Source organism: Cupressus sempervirens, chromosome 5 (assembly GCF_028749045.1).
Source record: "Cupressus sempervirens isolate cs-2001-9-10 chromosome 5, ASM2874904v1, whole genome shotgun sequence".
Taxonomy (NCBI): Eukaryota; Viridiplantae; Streptophyta; class Pinopsida; order Cupressales; family Cupressaceae; genus Cupressus; species Cupressus sempervirens.
Genome location: NC_143122.1, coordinates 587669618 through 587685028, shown reverse-complemented (window position 1 = coordinate 587685028; position 15411 = coordinate 587669618). Strand labels below are relative to the sequence as shown.

The window sequence follows — 15411 nt, the reverse complement described above, 5'->3', positions numbered from 1 at the left end:
TGCCAGGGTAACTTGTACGTGATAAATGCGATGACACTTTCTCGCTTGCAGAGTAGGTTTCCTACATGTCATTGTGTGCCTCTAGGAATTAGATGTCAATTTTGTGTGTGTTGGAACCTTTGAGTAGTATACTTTTAGGATTTCTAGATTCATAGAGATTTATTCCTTGTGGTCTTGATAGCCTGCTTGGGACTTGAGATTATCTCCTCAGCACGATGGGAGTGGACCACTTAGGTTCCACACGGTCGGGTGGTAGTATATTTCCACTCTTATCATTTGAGATCTGTCTGAGACACCGTGGCTGATGCTTTCTTGGTTGGTATTTATATTCATTATGTTCTTGGATCATTATGATAGATGATATACCTTATGATAGATGTATTTGTTGGTATGTTTCTTATATTGATGATTTGCATATGTTAGATGATGGTATCCTATGCTTTACTTTACATGTTAGTAGGATGTTTTAGGAGTGACATTCCTACTATGATAATACCAATGATCTCTTTGGTGCTTTGGAATGTTACGCACGGAGGGATGGCTAGGATCCACGATGGTCTAATGAGGCTATTTACGGTTGGGAGGAACCGTGCACTTAGTTAGTTATGTTTGTGATGTATGGTTATCTTTTATGATGGATGTTTATATCTTTATGATGATGATGTATCATGTATGGGTATGGTTTCATTATGTTATTACATCATGGATTAATATTGGATGATGATGTACTTTATTTACATGGATGTTTATTCTTTTAAGCTTTTCATACCTTGTAACATGTACAGTGGATGATTGAGCAATCTAAAATGTAGTTACTAAAAGGACACTTGTATATTGTTTAAGAACATTGGATGTATCATTGTTATTTCATAGGATGTAATGTTAGATGAATAAGTTATGATTAGAATTAATTCAACGTTAAGGGATCTTTAAAGAATGTAATCTATTATGTATGTTATGTTTACTTTCAGATGGATGTTACTATTGCTTCCACAAGTGTTGTGTATGGTTTTACTTTCATGTTTCTAAAAAAAAATTGTTTGGCAAACTTAGCGAAATTCTTTGGATCCCTTGGCGGGGCATTACACATACCTAGTCTAAAATGGAAGCACACAAACTTCAACATATCATCCCCTTCCCAAACTCAAATATAGATATGAGAATACTTGCATCTTCTTTTGGATGTAGTTATTGGATCTATGGATGGAAGCTCACCAAAGGAGTTTTCCACTCCTATAAACACATCCTCATTCTAGAACTCCAATGGTAGCTCTGGAAGAATGACCCACACTAGAGCTTGCACAAAAAAAGAATAATTCAAATCCATCTTTGAAGTCCACTTCTAGAGAACTAGTGTCAAGTGACCTATATCCCAAGGTCCTTTACACAAAATGTTTGACAAATCCTCACTACATGAAAATTTAAAAGATAGGAAACCTTTAGCCATCGTAGTAATAGTGGCCTATCCCTTAAGGTTCCATTTTTTCTATGTGAATGCTCTAAAAATATATATATTTAGTCTTTTCCCAATGAACTTACCCTCCAAGGTAGAGGCCATTGTAGCAATGCTATGATCTACTAGCTCATCTAGAATTGCAATCACACATGAACCCTTTTGCAACCTAGTGAGTACCTTAACTAGTAGGAAAGAAGACTTGATAGTAGGTTTAACTCCAAATAGAGAAGACCATTTTGGATAATGTGCGCTAGGGTAACCCACCTTGGAGGTTGGAAAAGATTTTTTTAGATCCTTTCCAAGGATACATGGGTCCCCATCTCCATTCTCTATCACATCTCTATTCTTTGAGTTTCCTTGAAAAACTCTATTACCTCTGTGTGATCCATGCCCCAAGCCATATTTCTGATCCTACCCTACTAGAGGAATCCTGCCTAGGATAGGTTTTGAATTTTGAAAAGCTACACTTCCCTATCCTCTACACCTACTGCTCCCACTCACCATCTCACATTCAAATTTTATTAACCCTTGGTTGTAAGAACTATAGGAAAGAAGCCCCATTATTTCACCAAGGGTCAATGGAAAAACATTCTCAATTAAGATCCATAGTAGAGAATGGCCCTATGGGGACTTGAACCTTGGTTGTAGGCCCTATAGGTAAGACACTTCACTATTTCACCAAAGGGACAAGCCCAAAAATTTATTAACCCTTGGTTTAAGCACTATAGGAAATAAGCCCCACTATTTCACCAAGGGTCAATGGAAACACATTCTCAATTAAGATCCATAGTAGAGAATGGCCTTGTGGGGACTTGAACCTTGGTTGTAGGCCCTATAGGCAAGAAGCCTCACCATTTCACTAAAGGGACAAGCTCTCACTAATCCCATCATAGATCTAGGGAGAAACCAACTCTATGACCATCAATTCCTTTGCTAGGATATCCCCCTTTGTGGCCTAAGAAACTAGATGTTCATCCTCCTTACCCAACTTGGGTCCAATCTAATCTAATTCTGTGGTCTAAGAATTAGACATTGTGGGAACCAATTCTTCAATATACTTTCCCACCTTTGGTCCATACTATTTTGATTCATGCCCTTCTTTTACATGTATTTCCACCCTCCCTTCCTACATCTCAGGACTATCCTTAATTTTCTTCTTTTTCCACATCTTTCTCCCCCCTCTTGCTCGCTCTCTCTCCACATCATCTCTACTTGTCTTCTTGCTCCCTTTCTTCCCTCCCCCTTCTCTTTGTCTACCTTATCTCTCCTAAGTCTTCCTCTCACTATCTCTTCTCCATAATTACCATCTATGTCACCTCATCTCTTTGCTTCTTAAATTTTTTATTGATTACTAGGTCTAAAAAAATGTGAAACATTAGATTTGGAGAAAGAAAGAAAGTAGAGAAAATAGAAAGGGCAAACAATGTGTGTGTGTGTGTGTGTGTTTGAAAGAGAGAGAGAGAGAGAGAGAGAGAGAGAGAGAGAGAGAGAGAGAGAGAGAGAGAGAGAGAGAGAGAGAGAGAGTAATTTGGGGGGGGGAATATGTTGAGAGAGGAAGAAAGGGAGCAAGAAGACAAGTAGAGACGACATGTAGAGAGGGGGTGAGATTGAGGTACAAAGAGAAATATAATAGTTAGGTAATAACATAGATGAGGGAACATGTGAGAGAACCAATAAGAGAAGGGATATATAGGGTGATAAATATGAGGTAGACATAGAGGGTAAATAGGGTTAAGTGATGGGGTTCCATAGGGTGATAAATATTATGTAGACATAGAGGGTAAATAGGGGTAAGTTATGCTGTGTGTGTGTGTGTGTGATATATATATATATATATATATATATATATATATATAGAGAGAGAGAGAGAGAGAGAGAGAGAGAGAGAGAGAGAGAGAGAGAGAGAGAGAGTAATGATGGGGAAGATATGGTGAGATGAGGGATTAAAGATAGTGAAAGATAGTAGTAAGAAGCAAAGAGATGAGGTGACATAGATGGTAATTGTGGAGAAGAGATAGTGAGAGGAAGACTTTAGAGAGATAAGGTAGCCAAAGAGAAAGGGGGGGAGGATAGAATGAGGTAGATAGAGAAAGCGAACATCAAAGGATGAAAAAGAGGTAAATGTTGATGGGGAAAACAATTGGGGGGGGGGGGGGGGGGGGGGGGAGAGAGAGAGAGAGAGAGAGAGAGAGAGAGAGAGAGAGAGAGAGAGAGAGATGGCAAGTCCTCTTTCATGGCTGTAATGTATCAAAATCCAACTTTCAAAAGGGTGAGTATAAAATTCATATCCACCTATTGTAATGATTCATAAGGCATTGTGAGGAGTACACTTTCTTTCCATCATCACTTGAGTTGATGATGAGGTTTTGCTGAAATCCTTCCATTCTATTATCCTCATGACATTGTGGCCAAATTTCACAAAATAATCCACCACTCCATTTCCTTCATGGTCAATGTGGTCCATGTGGACCTCTTGACACCCCTCCATCAACTTGCAAATTTCTTCTATTGTCATTTTAATCTTCTAGCTACATCGACCCTATCCTTTCACCTCTTTGATAATCAACATTGACTCCCCCTTGATTGCTAATCTACTAATTCCTCTAGCTTTTGCAATTCTCATACCCATAGAAGGGCCATGACTTTAGCTTCATTGTTTAATCCTCCTTGAAAATTCCCAATAGAGGTAACCACCAACTTCCTAGGGTAAAATCACAAACCCTTGTCACCCTTCTGTAAAGGAAAAGGCTAACAAAAGTATAACTATTCAACTTCAATAAAATAAAACTGGTATTATTACTTAGAATTTGAAAATGACATAGACTAATGAAATGTGTAGAAATGGAAGAAATTTAGGATTATACTTTTCAATAATTATTTGCAATAAGAATTGATACATTTTTCTAATTCTTATAGATAATTTTTTAGTTGCTGAAAAATGCTAAAAATTAGGGGTCTAGTTCCCACCACAAAACTATATGGAAATAAACTTATTTCCCTTTGATCTCAAATTTCAACTCACTTGAAATCGATAGTTCTGATCTCCCACCACATTTTCCAAAACAAATCTATTCTAACAAAAAGAAAAAATATACATTCAGGAAGATGACTCTCTTCTCTAAAACATAATATAATTTTAACTTTTTTGATATGATTTTAATATTTTTTTATTTCTCTAAATTGACATCTTTTCCAGTGTTAAAATACATGACTATAGAAATTTTTAACTACAATATACTATATCTAATTTAAACACTATAAAATCTAAATAAAAATATTCTTGACATTGTGCTCTATAAAATGGTGTTTGTATGTTATCAAAAAAATATCATAAAAAATAGTAAGAGTTATTGAAACTTCATTTTTATGAAATAATTGTATTTCATTAATAATTAGATACAAACTATTATAAAACATGCATTTTAAAGACATTCTCAATTAGAAAAGTGTGAGACCATATATAACTTAGCTAGAAAGAATTTATATAGATAATATTTGAACAAAATTGATTTTTAGAGAGAAATACTCAAATTTAGTCATTCTGATAAGTTAGCTGGAAAGGTGACACAACTTTTTATGTTTACCCCCTAGCACTATTCTAGAAGACACCCCCAAGCACTATGCTCCTAGCCATGCTTGACCCATCAAAATTAAGTTTGATCCATGCTTCAACAAGTGGGTGCTATGTCATTCTATGCTTTTTCATAGCTTTGGAATTATCAAACTTTACTACCATCATGCCTAAGTCCCAAGTGGAACCCCACATAATATCTTGTCTTCCCCAAGGGGTTTAGGGGTTCAGATAGGGGGGGAGGTTTCTATCACTAGATCCCACTACATCCCTTATCTTATCATTTTGATATATGATACTTTTTTTAATTTAGCTCTTATCTAGGTTCAATATAGTAATCCTCGTTTGCAATTTTAGAATAAAGACACTCTAAGAGGCTTAGCTTCATCTTTTGAGAGCTTCTTTCCATTGATCCAATGACTTCTTCAAAATTGAGATATGTTTTTGTAAGGATTTGTGGCAATAGTCATTAACTTTTTAACCCAACAAAGAATATTGACATTATCACTAAGATGGATAAATGGCATAGGGAAGTGGTCTATGAAGATCTTCCCATTTCTTATGTTATTTGAAAGAAATTGATTCATTGGGATAAGAAATTTCTAAGTAAACAAATTAAAGAGACTAAAACATAAATGCCCAAAGAAAAATGAAGAGATGAAGAATGTTTGAATAGTTAAAGATCAATAAATGGCAATTAGAGAGGATGCCTAGAATGATATTGATCGGTCATCTGATAGTAATGACCATGAATGGAAATGAGTGATTGTAAATATCAGTTACCTCCCTTAGGGTAGAAGGAATAGGATGAGGCCAACTTGGATGCTCAGAAGGTTATGGTTGAATCATCTCCACCTAAGGAGACCAAAGATATCTAGCTAATTATAAAAAAAATATGTAGAAAATGAGAAGGATAACAGGGTAAAGTAAGCTAACCAAATATTCTAGAACAAGCTTAGGTGCAAGTCAATTTTTCCCCTTCCCTAAATTGGGAGGAAGGAAAAAAGAAAACCAAGGATATGATCCATGATCTTAAGTGTGGAAGAGAAACAAGGCCCTTTAGTGGATAGAATGATCAAGGAGGAAAATGCTTTAGTGGAAGATATCATGTATAGTATAACCAAATCTTGATTAATCTTTCAATTATTTACTACCAAGATATTGACTATAAGGAAGGGGACATAACAAATTTCTATTCATTAGAGTGGAAGGCTCCTTCACTAGTATAGAAAAAAGCCCTTTCTTTTAGGTTGTTCATTCTTTCCCAATCTTGAGGGAAGGAATATGAATCTTTTAGCTAATTTTGATGAGGTGGATTTTATCAAATCATCTTTCCCATATGAAATTTACTACTCTAATAATAGAAGGTTAAAAATCCAAGCAGAATTCTCCTCAAGTATATGATAATAACTCATAGAGGAATGAGAAGAAAGATGACAAAGAATTTAGATCCTCCACTTTAACATGAAGGTTCACTCATGGATCATAGAGATCTAATGTAGGCTCCCCCAAAACTCCCATTGGAGGAAGAAAAACTATAAAGACAAGTGAAATAGAAAGTATGTAGAGCATAGTGGATGGTAAGAAATCTACCACTCAATGAAGATTCTGTTCTACAATATCAGAGGGTTAAATAACCTTCATAAGTAGGATGATTTGAGGAATATTGTTAGAGATATTAAGCTTAACATGGTGGTTCTTGCAAGGCACAAGGTGGCTTTTTTTCTTTGACAATCTATTTATTTAAAATGACACTCATTACATTAAGTTCTCCTCTTTTTGGACAAGAAAAAAAATCGATGAAAGATTATATTCCCTTTGTCAAGCCATCTAGTTTATGTCACCATGCTCATACTGGTATCCACTAGGATATCAACCACTTGGTTATCCTTCAATATATATGCTAAATTGAGGTATCAATAAATTTGTTTAATATGGCCTGGGCATTCTAGTTATTTCTGTGACAACTAAAGGAAACCTTATCTAGAAATTATACTTTGAAAATATGTCATACATGAGTAATACTTTCTCATAGTCATGTGTTGCCTAACTTTTAGTCACCCATCATTTTTTTAAATGTCAAGTCAGTTTGGTGTCTAGGTCTAAGTCCTTCGTAGGTAGGCCATCCTTGCCGGGTTTCCCTCTTTCTTGCCTTCTCATTCATAAGCCAGGTGGGTTGTTTTAAATGTTGTCATTATTTGGGTAGGTGATAGCTCCTAGCCTAGCAAGGATATCATGTTCTACCTAATGATCTTCTCGGATAAAGAATGATTGTAAAGCTGTGATCTCCAGGCATATATGTGGGATCTGATGTGATTGATATAATAGCAAGTCTAGCATTTGAGGTTTTAGAATTTCATTCCATGGGGCAGTGGGTGCAATCCATTTGACAAGATTTCTATGGTTCTAATGTGTACAATGGTTATAAAAATAGAGCTTGCAAGTGGAAACTGTTTGATTACATTTAAACTATGCAAATTAAGAGGAATTCAACATATGTTTCAGATGATTGCAAAAATGGAGATGATAAAGATATCATCATGATATCATGTTATCCAAAGGTTGTGATATTGAAGACCTTATCTCAAATGATAACCAGTTTTGGAAGGGAAGTTTTAAATTAAATGATGCATTGAAAGCTAATCTCTTGAAGAATTGTTAATACAATGTGAATTAGCAAAGCATAATTCTTTGGAGATTCAAAAATATAGCTTCTTAATAGGAATATGAATAGTGTAATATGTTGATGAGTAGTAATCAGAAAATGCATTGATTTAGTGACTGTGCCTTTGAAGAAAGTCTCATTTTTAGCTCTTGTTCAAACTCGAAAGCATGCTTTTTCTTCAAGTGTGTCTTGATGAAGTTAGTCTTCATAACATGCAAGTTCAAAAGGATAGTGGTATGATGAATAAATAAAGAATAAGAAAGATATTTCTTGGCAAATTTTTGAGTTCCAGCTACTCCATTAAGGTTGCACATCTATTTTCTCAAAACCAACTGGCAATTTTCTTGCACAATTTCAAGCCTTTCCAAAATATGATGACATGGGTCTTCTTAGAATCATTTATAGATAAATCCATCTTTAGAAAGTTTAGTTTGAAAGTTCCTAGAGATAGATGAAGTGGAAAATCCAAAATCTACTACTCCAAAGCCATTTGCACACTTGGAAGGCAAAAACTCGCCAGCTCGTGATTTCATGGTATCGAGTTATTTTAAAAAAAAAAACTATTCATTTGGGTCATTTTAAAATGATGCAAAGAAGATTTAATCTTCAGAAGGTATGCCGTGAAAATTCTTGGAAAGGGTCAAGGTGGAAAATTGAATTTTGAGTGCGCTGGGACCATTTGCGCACCTGATTGGCAAAAAACCTACCAAAGAATATCTTCGTGTTTTCAAAATCTTTTGGAATTTTGATCAAATGGGTTGTCTTTAAATTGTCCAAAGAGTATTTGATGTTTAGAAAGTATAGCCTAAAAATGAGGCAAATTATCAAGGCAGAAAATCCCATTTTATGTGCACCGAAGGTCTATAGCCAGCATATTCAACATTGTGACAGTAGATAAGTGGTCGAACAACATTGTTGATACATCTTATGTTATGATCAGAGATCAAAACATGAGCTAAGCTATCAAATATGCACCACTTGAAAGTTTGGAGTATGAAATCAGAGTGAATCGTCACCACAGCCTTATGATATGTCAGATGATGAATTCGACTTGAAAAGAGAAAAACTCCCCTCACATTTGAGTGAATGTGTGGTTTCATTGAGGGAGTTAGACAATCCAGATGCTGTTGAGGGAGCACTTGAGGTCGTTGAAAGGCTTGTAAGAGTAGTTCCAGATGAACTTAGCATTGTTGCAGTTGAACTTGTCATAGCACTTGTACATGTTCATTGCAATGATGTAACTGTTGAGGGAGAAGAAGAATCTATAGAAGAAAAAAGGCATCACTCTCTTGTTGCATTGCTGGTGTCCTGCCATTAACGTTTATGGAAGTCATTACAAAGGAATTGTACTCACCAAATGTTGATGTTAGTTAGCAACTTTTGATACTTGATGTCATGGCAGATGCGGTGTTAGAAGAGAAAATAGATACCTAGAATTATGTCACCTTTTTAGTTCAGTTCACATTTACATCTACACCAACAAGGATAATGGTTATATTAGAAGATCCCTCAATCTAAATCTTAGATGATTGTGCTATAGGTCCTGGGTTTGAAAGGAAAGATGAAAATCCAAGCAGACACAATAGAATTGTTTACTGGATTTCATCCAATGCTTTTCCCATGGTGTGCCCTATGATGGGGATACTGTGCACACATCTTTCATTTGTAATAAAACAATCACTACATGGAATTATGAGGATTATGGCGTAGACCTCATGGTGAAAGCTCCTTTCGGTGAGCAAGTTCATGATTCACATGACAAGTTAGAAGATTAGTTTGAGTTCATGGTGCACAGTCAAGGACTTTATCAGTTTTGTTTTACTAACAAATCTCCTTACCATGAAACTATTGATTTTGATATACATGTTGGCCATATTCCATACTATGAGGAGCATGCAAAAAATGATCACTTTAATCCTTTGATGCAACAAATTGCCAAATTAGAAGAAGCCCTCTATATGATGCAATTTGAGTAGCATTGGTTTAAGGCTTGAACTAAACATCAAGCAATCATAAATGAGACCATAAGCAGGAGGGTCATTCATAAAGCATTCTTTGAATCAGTGGCTCTTATAGGTGTTAGCCTTCTCCAAGTGTACCTCCTATGATGCCTATTTGAACGGAAGCTTGGATGTGCAAGAGTATAATGTATTGAGAATTTTTCATCAATGTACTATTGTGGATATCCAAAGAAGGCTACTGCTATTATTACTCACAACAAAGGTACCATGCTGACTTGCACCTGCATGAAAGAAAAAGTAGAGCAAGCTTGGAATATATTCGAGGAATTGGCTCAGATGAGAAACTGGTGAATGAGTCTTTTCTTTGGGTGGAGAAAATGAATGCATTTAGACCAGATCCCCTTTCTGTCTAGTCATTAGCTGCAAAAGGAGCTCTTCTAGAAGCAGGAGTGCTTCCTTACAATGGGTATACTTTGGATCATTTGGAGGGTACAAAGATTGGTGGCTCCACTTTTGATAACAATGGCTCTACCTTTGTAAATGGATTGGGAGGGGAAATCTTGTTGAAAGTAGCTTATCCATTATCAAGAGGAAATCTAATTCTAACTAGCAAGGATCCTATAGACAATCCTTCTGTTCATTATAACTACTATTTTGAGCTTGAAGATTTGGAAAAATGTGTGCAAGGTCTCAAGGTAATAGCTAATATTTATGAAACAAATTCTTTGCACTGATTTGCCTTTAATTATTCTAGTGGCACTAGTGGGCTACATTTCATTGGATCAGCTTTACCCAAGAATAAATTAGATGAGATGGCCCTAGGAAAGTTTTGTAGAGACAATCTTGGCACCATATGGAATTTCCATGGAGGCTGTGATATTGGCCGTGTAATTGATAAAAGATATCGACTCAAAGGCATTCTCGGAATAAGGATAGTCGATTCTTCCACTTATAGAGATAGCCCTGGAACTAATCCACAAGCAACCACTATGATGCTTGGAAGATATATAGGAGTGAAGATTCTATAGGAGTGTGGGATTTTTGTATGAGTTGAGAAGAATTTTTTACTCAAGGCTTTCAGAAAAACCTTTTTCATTAGAATATTCTAATAATTTTATAGATAAATTAGATATTATGGGAAAAAAATGTGATAGGAATAAGGAAATACCATACATGAGAATGCCCAATTATTTGAAAGGTTCCAATTTCAGTAGCTGAGAACACATGATCGATCAAGATAAATGGAGAATCTGAAAAGACAAATAGGAAAAGGGGAATTAGAAAGAAGCAATTATGAAACCAAAGGTCATCATGCGAAAACTAAAAAGTCATCAAAGGGAAACCAAACAGGGGCTGAAGGAGATTATTTATTGAAAATCTTTTCCTAAGCTAGGGATTCTGCTTTTTCTGCATACAGTCAGAGAGCTGGAGTAGGGAGAGGAGCACATTTAATTTCTGTAATTTTCGTTTCTTGCATTTGGGGGGGTTTTTTCTATTTCATTTTGTAATAGATTTGATACTGAGTTGTAAGTAATAATGATCAAAGCATCATTATTTTCTATGTTCATAATAAAGAGAGATCTTTCATTAAATCAGAGAGTTTAAAAGAGTTTTTTTTGATTATTCACAATCAGAGGGTTGTATTAATCAATTTTGGGCATTATTTTACACCTTAGAATTGGATAACAAATGTGTTGTGGATAAGAAGTGTTTGCAGCCATTTCTATTACAAGAACCAAAATAGATGACCTTCTGTTCTAATTTCATTTACATTGCATTTGCATTTGCATTTATTGAATTTATATTGCATCACCAATGCCGAGGAGTCATAAGATGTGTGAGTTATCGAAGTTGGCTAGGTTTAGGATCTAAATTTTGCCTGAGTTAATCTTGTCTAGGATTGACTTGGTTTTCCTCTTTCATTCTCGGGTTAAGAATGCACCCAGTTAGTTTAGACAATAAAACATAATTCATTGAATATCATTTACATAGGGAGCTGTACCTCAATTCAGAGGGAAACTAGATATTCTTAGAAACGGTTTCCCAACTATTGTGTAAAGTTGTTCTTGATTATAAATTTGGGCACATAAAAAGAGGAAAAGAAGAAGTACAAATCTATTTACCAACATCATGCAGCTATCATCCAACTTCAAAACACCATTGGACACACCATCTCCACATGAAATGTCTTATAAACAATACCAAGCTTCCATAAATTTAGATCTCCTTAAACTATTGGACACACCATCTCCACATAAAATTCTTCATAACTCTCATAAAAGTATAGCTTCTCCAATCCTGTATCACCTCAAACTATTTGAGCATACATCTAGCCTCTACCACATCTTTTCTATTTTCAAAGTATAGACTTATTCAAAATAAAATAAGATCTTCATTTTAAATGCTATCATCATTACTAAAAACATCAACTGATTTAGCATGAACAACTATATTTTTTGATTCTTTAATTTTACCTTTGAGAAGGTCATTTTGCACAAATTTTACAATTCATTGCAACATGTCCTACCTTTTTACAATAGAAGCATTTAATTTCATTCTTACCATACATTCTCTTTCCCATATTATTCTTTGAGTATAATACATGAATAATTTGAGTATTTTCTCTTGAACCTATTTGTGATGACATCTGACCAAGAGTAAAAGCAACATTGCTATATTTTGAAGCCAAACCATTTAGCAAGATAGCTTTAGCATCATCTTTATCAATTACAACACCAACTTCAACAAGTTGTTTGAATAGATATCTCAAATTAATAATGTGGGTAGACATAGTAATTTCATCAGACATTTCAAAACTAAATAGCTACAACTTTAAAGATTTTTTTTAATTTTTTGTTTGTGCTCCAAACAACTTAGCCCATCCCAAATTTGTTTAGATGATTTCTCTAAATCAACATTACGTAGTTTTGAATTTGAAAGAGAAAGACCAATAATAGACTTAGCTTTCTCATCTCTACTTTTCCAATTAATCTTCTTTTTAGCATCTATAGGTACTATTTTAGTGCCATTAACTATGTCCCACAAACTTTTATTCATCAGCTGCATTTACATTTTTACTTTCTTTGTATGAAAATTTTGACCATTATATTTTTCTACAAGCATATCCATTTTTAGAATTTCTAAAATAAAAATATAAAGATACCTTCTAATGTTTCACAACAATTTTTTTTTGACATAGCATGAGACTTACATGCTCATAGCACCAACTTCTTTTGAAATGGAGATGGCTCTAATACTATATTGGAAAAATAGAACAACAAAAACAAAATAGAGAAATAAAGAACTTCCAACTTATTTTTATTGAATAATAGATGCCAATTTATACATTAGCTTGACTTAACAACATTCCTGAATGATTACTAATTAGATTGACAACAAACTACTTCATGATTGACAACACACACAAACTTGATAGCTAATTAATATTAATGGACACCTAACGTAACACATCTACAATAATAACTTGATTCAAATTAAAACTCTTTGACTCAATCCTAAACTAAACTTGTGGTTCCAACAACTCAACAAGGCTTGCCACATGTGCACCAATTATTATTGACTACCATTAGAACATTAACTCCAACAGATGCATCTTCATTAGAAATTACAATTTTGGATGGAGTGGAAACAACTCGAACAAAATAGTGCCAAATGTTGTTGAAATTGTGTGTTTAAATTTCTCAAGTATTCTTCTCAATTTCTCAAGTATTCTTCTCTATCTTATATGGGTCCCTTAATGTTACCATTTGAGAATGTAATTACCTCATCGATTTTCCTCAATGCCTATATGAGTTCCATCCAAATAAGTAATCAACAATCAAAGTCCCTTGACAAATACTCCAAACTTGTTTAATTTTTGTTAAAGGCACAAATCTTTAATTTGTTATATTTAGGAGAAATGTATTCAAAGGAAAATAGCATCTATGTGGCAACTTTCACTTTCCCATGAGAACACATGAAATATACTAAAGCTATTTTCAAAAAGATAGCCATTCTCATTATGTTTTTGAAAAAATGAGCATGGTAGGAACATAGTTATATAAACTTTCACAACATCTTTATTTTAGCCTTCTTTTTATCAGAGTTTTAAGCCATTTTTAAAAAGTTTTTTTATCTGTTTGACATCGATTCACATATGTTAATTGGTTTCAAAAGTAAGTTTTGAATTTTATTAAATGGCCATCATTTTGAACATTTATTTAGGGATCTGGTTTCTTCATGTAAAGTGTAACTTATATTTCTAATTTATAATGGTCATATTTTGAAAAAATGTCAATAGAGGACTTATTAATTTAATTTTGGATAAAAATCAATTTCTTTGTCTATTGATGAAAGATTTCTTTAACATGGAATGAGGCTTATGAACATGAATTGAAAGCATTTGAAATGAACTTTAGACAAATTGGTCTAGAAAAGTGATTTGACGTGCTTGTTTTGTAAATTTGTGGAATTCCAAAAACAAGGATAATAACAGGCTCTAACTTGGGACAAGGACTACAAAAGGATACAAGATCATCCCAAAGTCTTAATTAATGATTCATGTATTATCTATGGGTAATAAGATCACAAAGGAGATAAAATTGGGGTTCAACTAGATAGATGAGAGACAAGAAAAAATTGGGACAAACAAAAAAAACTAAAACTACAAATAATATGTGTACAAGGCAGGTTTCCCTCTCATAAGTGACTCCAAAGTATTCAAACAAAACTATTTATAGGTTGACAGAAATAGGTGCCTATATGATAAAAGATGTGTTTTATGTAATATTGTGAGCTTTGTAGGTTGACCAAATTGACATACATGAAAATTCGAAAGATATATGAATGCAAGAGAAAATAATTATATCTCATTATAAGTCTTTAACTCTCTTGAATCACATTGGTAGCACCTAAAACATTGTTTATTATAACTTGTGACATCTTGTCATGCATATTAGCCACTTGAGTATTCTTTTGATTGTTTGAATTGGAATATGCTAGGCCACAAATTAGAAACCTTTATATAGTTTGTGTTGTGAAAGAAATTGTGTGGATATGACCATTGCATCCTTTCTTTGAATACCAAATTGAAAATCTCTATAGAAATGCATTCCTTTTTAAAAAAGGATTGAGACTATCCATAGAGGAAATCATCATATGAAGTTTTTAAACACTAATCTAGTAAATAGACATCATGCAAGTTAACTTCATATGGCTCCCTCATTTGATCATTGATTACCTCACTATTTTCCTCATTAATAATATAGCTCCCATAAGAATTTTATGATATATGATTGACTCTTTGATCAAAAGGCTCAAAAAGAGGATTTGTTTGAACTTTGAATGCTCCATAAAACTTTGGTTTCACTTACATAAAATCAAGGATATTTTTTAACAAATATTTATACCTTTCATCCTCAATCTTCTTAGTGATATTTATATGGCCATCTATATTTTATTCACCCACTAATTCTTCATCCTAATAGTATTCATCTAGAATATGAAAGCTTCACTTTTTCATTGCATGCTTGATAAAGAACAGAAACTTGATGACTCACCTTCTTTTTCTTGAAAGTAATTTTTAGCTTGCATGTCAATTGTGCCACTTATCAAAACTTTGTTAGTTTCCATCAATACAAAGGTCTCTATTTTTTGAAGAACAAAATAATTTAATGTCACCAAAAATGCAACGAGCCAGTCCCTTAATACCAGCAAGGCCTCAATTCCCTCAGGAAGAACCATCAATGTTAATTTTCAG

General features: G+C 34.1%; 1 pseudogene; it reads left to right on the top strand.

The window, feature by feature from the left end:
- The first annotated feature begins 8722 nt into the window (after positions 1-8722).
- LOC149557295 (transmembrane emp24 domain-containing protein p24beta2 pseudogene) lies at positions 8723-9839 on the top strand (annotated as a pseudogene).
- The last annotated feature ends 5572 nt before the right edge of the window (positions 9840-15411 follow it).